Source organism: Platalea leucorodia (genome assembly GCF_965183815.1).
Source record: "Platalea leucorodia genome assembly, chromosome: 2".
NCBI lineage: Eukaryota > Metazoa > Chordata > Aves > Pelecaniformes > Threskiornithidae > Platalea > Platalea leucorodia.
In genome coordinates this window covers 67,656,226-67,663,875 of record NC_138824.1, presented here as the reverse complement: position 1 = coordinate 67,663,875, position 7,650 = coordinate 67,656,226, and positions in this window count along the sequence as shown.

Below are 7,650 nucleotides of genomic sequence, written 5' to 3'. Positions count from 1 at the left end.
TAAATATTTTTATATTGTAGCTTTAAAAAAGCCAAGGTTATCATGTTAATCCAGTTTTCTTCCCATTCTGCTCCAAACCCTTTGAAATTACTGTATGATTTCAAAAGGAAGAGGTTTTGTTTTTTTTTAAGTTAGAGGTGCTTTTTTTATCCCATCAATTTCAACCAGCTTGTTCTAGAACAAGCAGAAATACTCCAGTCAACTTCAATCAAGTGTTATGGTACTCTCTTCAACAACATTTATGAACGTGCATTAGTAAACAAATGAAATACAAACCAATGTACTTCTCCCGTGAAGTCTGAGGTCACTCAGCAGTCATAAAATAACTTGTGGCTAAAAAGGACTGTCCTTGTGAAACTAGATAGTATTTCAGGCCAGAAGTATTGGCTTTGTGAACCTTGTCATTAAATGCGCAAGTTTCCCAATTTGACAATTTTACATAAATTCAGGACATCTTTAATGAGATTTAACTACTGTAGAGCCTGCATTTAAACAGCATCTCTGTAAACTGTCTCTATACTCTGAGCTTATTAGTACCCAAAACCCTCCACACTCATTTCCTTCACATTCCTCCAAGGATATATCTACTATGATATTCTTTTCCCACACTAATTATGAACCCTGTTTACAAATTCCTAGTAGAAGTAGATGTGCTTATAAAATCATCTCCTATCAGTTGAAGTTGGTGAGAAGAATGCCTTCAAAGGGGATAAAATCACAATCATTTTATTTTTTGTTTTCATTTTGGCTGCAAATACTATTTTAAATTCTCTGGCTTAACAGTAGTGAAATGATACATTTTCCATTTTTATTTAGACAGATGATTTAATTTTAAAAGCCCAAATTACATTTCTCATAGATCACTTATAAGTTAGATCACAGAATTCAGAAAACAGCTGTGAATTGTGCCCTGATGGCTGTATGCAGCTCGTTGGCTGCTGAGAAGCTGACACATTTTTCTTTTTTTGTATAAGTGGCTTTTACAGTAAGGATTACTAGTTTGGTTCTCCTCTGTTTGCCCATGCACTTTGTCTTGTGTGTGCTTTTTAAAACATCAGTAAGTAAGTACATCATACTTTAATTTTCCTGAAGGAATGGAGTGGTGGAGCAAGTGAACCAGTGGATGTTTAAAGAGATACTGGGTAACATTAAAGATGACAGAATAAATTTCAAACCTCTGCAGAATACAGGTCTCAAGTTTACTCTGAAAGTTTTGGAAGTGTGAACAAGCATGGAGATACCATGGTTTAACGGGTTACTGCCTGTCAATGACTGACCATCTACATATGCCTCACTTTCATTGCCTCACTTTCGTTGTGAAACAAAACATGCCAGTTTAAATCACATTTTATGTGACTTTCACAACAAGCTAAGCAGGTATAGACTTTAATTCAATTTCTGTAACTATTATACAGGAGAGCTGTAAATTGTTCCGGCAAGGGTTCCATTAAAAACTAATTTAAAGCTGATACATGTTTTTTCTCTCTCAATATTTTGAAATTGGCTGACACTGGTTTCAACTTTTTCATTATTACAGACCATGCACATAGCAACAGATGAAATCATTGCCCTGATAGGGTCATCTGCTGTGTGGATATTTCAGCTATTATACTAAAAAGCTAATGCTGTTAAAAAAAAAAAAAAAAAAAAAAAAAAAAAAAAAAGCTTTGATTTATCTAATCCTAAAATCCTCACAGAATCCAATCAATATTTTCAGGGTTTCCCTCAAGAAAGCATTGATTCTTTAGCCAAAATGTATGGACATGAGTGAAGAGAAACTGAGTCCAAACAGCACCAGTTTTTGATGTATCGGTCTACCGAATTCCATAACGAAACTTATTTTATACTGTTTAGGATCAGTTACTGGTAGTGATGCCTGGAAGGCCAGTTTTTCACATTGCCCTCACTAGATGTTTCCAAGGCAATTTCCATGGTTAAATCTCAATGGCATTTTCTTCAAATTTTTTGCCAGTTCCTACTTGGTCAAAATTATGCACTGAAAATGATCAGAGGGTTTATTTAAACATGTCTATGGTAAGAACATGAGCACCATGCCTAATAATAATAGTAGCATTTAAAGTAAAGTTTATACAGTATCTTTGGATCATAGTGAACAAAATATAATTTCTGTGTGGTTTCATTTAGTGCTTAACATTTTTATTATATTTTTTGCTTTTAATTCAGTTTTCTTTCTGATTTCTTAGTAAAAGGTGGTATCCATGGAGCTATAAAAGGTATATTGCTCATGTGAAGTTCCTAATGAGAAAGAACCAGTCATCAGAGGCTTTACCTAAACTTTTCACAGATTTCCTCTGAAGATTGAAGTCTTATCAGAGCAAAGATTGAAACTACATGAAGCTGGGTTGTTGGTTTTTTTCAGTGAAGGTACAGAAGCACTTTTGTCTAAATTCTCCTAAAACTGTGTTTGTAAATATCTCCTCCATGCTATCACCAAAAAAAAAAAATCCTTCCTAAACTGAAATTTGAAAACTTAATGTTCTTGAAATCCTTTCTCAGTTTCGACTTTTTTTTCCAAGACAGCAACGGAAAATTGGCTAGTAAATAATAGACAATTTGAATTCAGACAGATTCATGTAAAACCCTCATGACTGGCACTGCAGGACAAAGTAGCAGAGTTTAAACAACTGAAGGTGGCTTAAACTCATCTGCTAGTCTTTGCATCTGAAATAATAATTTTTTTTCTTGCATCCCATTCAGTTCAAAGCCAAATTCAGGACTACAAGCCATCTTCAGCATGGGTTTCCCCAGAAATCCCATACGCATTTCAGTCTGGTTGATCTTGTTTAGTTCAAGGCACACCAAAGAAAGGTGGATCCTTGGTTTGTCTATCATCTATCCCCTTTGCTGGTCCTAGCTTGCCATCTTTTTCAAAAATCAAAAGGAAAATGACAAGCATTACTTCCAAGTAGCTTGCCAAATAGCTATTTTGTATTATGATGTCCTATATGAAGAATCACTAATTTGCATTATAGTTTTATTTTGTTACAGTTACTTTATTTTGCTTAGTCCTCATGTTGCTCAGTGATGCTGATCCACAATGCAGAAAAGCCTAAAGGAAAATACATAGTTTCTGCATCAGGGTCTTCACTTTACAATACATTTATATAGCACTTATTGCAATGGAGCTTTGATGTGACTGGCTTCTGGGAATGACTGGCAATATCAATATTAAATAATGATAATAATACACAACTTCCTCACTTGTTTCATTTTAATCATATGATCAGTACAGTTCAGATATAACAGTTCACCGTAAGGCAGTGTATATCTTCGATCTGATTCACTTTTATTTACACCCAAGTAAAACAGGAATACTGCAATACAGCTGGTGTAAGAGAATGAAAAAAATTGAACACATTCTATTTTCTCTTTCAATCCCTTAATTTCAGATTTTTTATGACAGCTTTCTTACAACAGGTGTTGAAAAGCTAGTTCGGTTCAGGTTACCTGAAATTTCTCACAATAAAAGCCCTACTTTTAATTGCATACAACTTTGCCAGGCATCAAGCTACCAGCTGAAATTTTTCATGCCAGATGTCTGACTTAGATTGAATATTGATTTTCTTTTCTTCAGCATTTCAGCAAAAACAATATTCGTTTCTTCTGAGATTTGTGTAAACATTGAATAAAGCAGCAACAGAAACTGACTGGAGCTATGTTTTAAATACGTAAATCTATATAAAAATGCTACTCATTCTCTTAGTATATTCTACAGATAAAATTATCCGTATTTGTGAAGCACTAATACTCTACACTGCAGAAACACCCAGAGAAAATCACTAGTTTTGTTTTCATTACAAACTTTGAATGAAGTGTAACATGTAAGGCCACATGATTAATGAGGAAGATAAACAGAAATAGTGAAGATTTACTCTTATTGAAAGCGACAGGCATCTCAGCGAAAAAGTAGTATGTGATCATGCAGTTAAAGACTATCAGAAAAGGTACGTGGACAAGAGGACTGTATTAAGATTTCACACAGTTTTAAATCTGCTTTTCTTATATTTTTAAGTACTAAACTTTACAATCTTATTATTCTTTACTGTTTTTTTTTTAATACTATAGACTGACAGAAACTATGACACATAGTATTAAACAATATATCACATGTAGTATTTGCTACAGTAGGAAAAAAAGAGCTGTTTCTCTGACATTTTATCCAGTTTACTATCAAAAGAATCGCATCAGTGATCTACACTGTCTGGAATACTGAGAGCTCAAAACCGTAGCTGTATCTGTATCTTCCCACAAGGTAACCAGGGACTGTTAATATCTTTCAAATATATCTTCCAAAAGACTTCTCATCCAGGTGGTTTTTCTGAGCTGTTGAGCAAATGGATGGATAATTCTTTGGGGACTCTATGGTTAATAAAGAAACTGCAGAGGGAATCTAAGATGGATACTATCTCAAAAACCACAAACTGATCAAGAGGCCCTCTTTTAGAATAATTCTACCATAAACCTTTCTGTAGCATCTGTCTCAGGAAAGCTTTTATTACAGGCCTTAAACTAACCTGTAGTAAAAGCTTTCTTACTAAGGGAATGCTCATCAAAACCCTGGGGTTTTCTTCAAGGAAGCTAGTATTTTTTTAAGTAACTCTGTAATCAATCCAATCTTATAAAATACATAATTACACCATCCAAATTTTAAACATAGAAATCTATCAGAAAATAGAATTTTACCTCAAAGGTGTATTTAGCCAGATATAGATATTTATTCCCTAGAGGTTTTACATCATGACTTAAACCGGCTTCTCGAATACCGTGAATTACAGGCCTTAACACAGATGTTCACTGGGGTTAGACTTCAGTCTCTGTCCCTCACATTTCCTACTGTTCAGAATCCTCTGAAAGACCAACTAGCAGGAAGCATTAAGAAAAAGAAACTGGGTGGCAGTTTAGCCTGACTGGCCCTAAACAAATTGTTTTATTTTGATCAGCTCCATGAGTTGTATTCAGGGTGACCTTTTTCTAAGCAAAGTCTCAGTGATGGACATAGGTTTAAAATGCAAAAATCTTTACTGTTACCAAGAGGGAGTTCGAATAACTATATAAAGGCTCAAGAAATCTTTGGAAATATTGTAACATCTTTGCTTAAAAATGACAGCTATTGTACATGACAGCTAACTTCCACTGTTGCCACAAAACATTCCTCAATAGCTGTGTAAAGAAGTGAAGGAGGAAAGAGTACTAAATACAGCTGGGTAGCAAGGACTGACTTGAAAAGTAGAAGCTCAAGTTAAGCCATCTAATTTGGGATGAAAAACTGTGTTCTGAAACAACCTGAGTAGGGACCTGTACCTTTAGCCTTCTGCTCCTTGATAGGTATCCTGCATCTTCACAAACTCCCCACAAAAATATTCAAAGGATTTGACTGTCACTGAAATAAACATTCATTTTAGTATTTGAAAATTTGCCACAAAAAAAAAGAGGAGGACTTGAAGCCAGTTTCTGTTACTGGACTAAATCTCAAGTGCATTCAGTAACTTAGTTTGAATTGTTCCAGGTTTGCACTGTGGCTAATTAAAGTAAAACCTGGGCCTTCATCAATGTTTCATAAACCCTATAAGGTAAAACCGAGAGCTGGATAGCCCAGTGCAGGATGAGCCCTTGGAAGCTTGCAGCAGGCAGGAGTGCAGATGCAGGGTTAGTTGCAAAACTTTATTTACCAAGGTACCAGTATTCATCAGATTACGCTTTAGTGCTTCATACTGATTCAGCGAACTTAACCTAAAATGAAACAGCAGTAAGGGATCTTCTGTCAGCCCACCCTACCTGTCAACTTTGGACTGCCCCACTGTGGGGTTATCAAGTCTACTACTGTCACTGTTCAGAGCAAGCCTTTTACAAGGGGCAGAGGCAGCCCATGGTGATGGGCAGCCACAAACCACCATCAAGGACAGAAAAACTTGAACATGATTCAAGGTGAGTAACTGCAGGCTTCCGTGCCATCTTTCTTAAATAGGAAAACTAAGTTTTAAGATTTCTTTTTTGAACAGCATGTTTTCAATCTATGTTCTTTAAAAAAAGAAAATTATGTTCGAATGAAGAATAATTGTTTAGAAGTCACAAACTGCCAATGGACTGCCTCTTTCCTGGAAAAGATGACCTCAGTTCTAAGCGTTTCTATAGCAGAAGTAATTCTCTTTGGAAATGTGGTCAGGTCTAGTAGGGAATCTGCCTTGCAGTCACAGTTAGTATCTCTGGCACCATAGTGCATCTTTTCCAAGAGCCATAAAATTTACTGGTACTCATTTGTGCACTCCCTCAGATACCACGAGAAATGAGCTTTGTGTATGGCTGCGGTTGATGGATGCTCTTGGGGTGCAGCTGGCAGAATGCACACAGGGACCCAGTGTAGCAGGGTCCTTTCCCAAGAGAAAGCACCAGAAAACTACCTGAAATAGTAATAGTGGATGAGAAAAGGAGGGATAGTAAATTATTAAATCAACTAATGTTCACACCTCACTAAAATTATTGTCTTGGTCTTTCCCAGCTACATTCAGGTGAAGGCAGCTTCAAAACCCAAAGCCATATCAGCTCAAGGAACCTATAGCTTAAATGAACATCTCATGAGAGAATGTATGATTTAACTTATTTGTGGTTAAGTAACTGCAGGAGTAGATACACGTGTAAGGTAAAACTTGGCCAGCACAGTTGATTCATTGGGTGGAAGGCTGCAAACCATTCCTGAGTATCAAAGAGACAAAACACATAAGTGTTTACTTATGACAGGATTTCTGCTTAGAAGGCGCCTTGATGCTCCCCTGTGTCTAAAATGTGTCTCTGTTGCCTTTTACTGGGATGAGGTTTTTACTGCAGACGCCCAAAGCAAATGTTGCATCACCAGCGTCACTCAACAACCCATGAGACTGGCTGACAAAAATAGTAACATTTCTAACCTTTCATTCTTTGGCCACCTTTATTTGCGCTTCTTCAACCGAGCCCAGGGACTTGAAAGCAGTATTATGCACACATTTTATGAGCGTGCAATCATAATTTATTGCACATGATGTACATAATAAATGGCTGGGGCTAACATGCTACTTGGCGTGAGATGCTCAGCAGTCCGTGAGCAGGCAGCCGAAGCCGCTCTGCTGGCCAGGCAGTTGGCAAACGGGCAGGAAAGCACCAGCCCTTGGGTCGTTCCTTGCAGCGGGCTGAGCTTTGCTGATTTGCCACCTTCCTCCTCTCTGTTTTTACATCTTTCCACATTGCGTCTTCCTCTTGAGTCTAGGATGATTTTATATTTTCTGCTTTAAATTAGTTCTTTTACCAATCTCAGTTCCGTACTCCTGTGGGCTTTTTATTTCTACTTTTCTACCCTTCATGAGCCAATGGCCCATGCTTCCTGCCTCTCAAGAGTGACTGCTACAGTTCAGCTTGATCTTCCCTTTGTAAAAACTGGGGCAAGGGCACGTGTGGGTCCTCTTTGCACGCATACCCTCGTTCTCAGCGCTTAGAGGCTCATTGTCGAGCATCATTTGGAGACAGAGAGTAAGAGTCCTTTCACGGGAAAGCTGATACTACAATAGCTCCAGAGGTGAGGTTTATAAGAGGCATGGCAAAAAGGGAGACCTCCAAGAACTAGCTGCCCTGCAGCTGGGAAACGCGGCTGCACGTTCAACC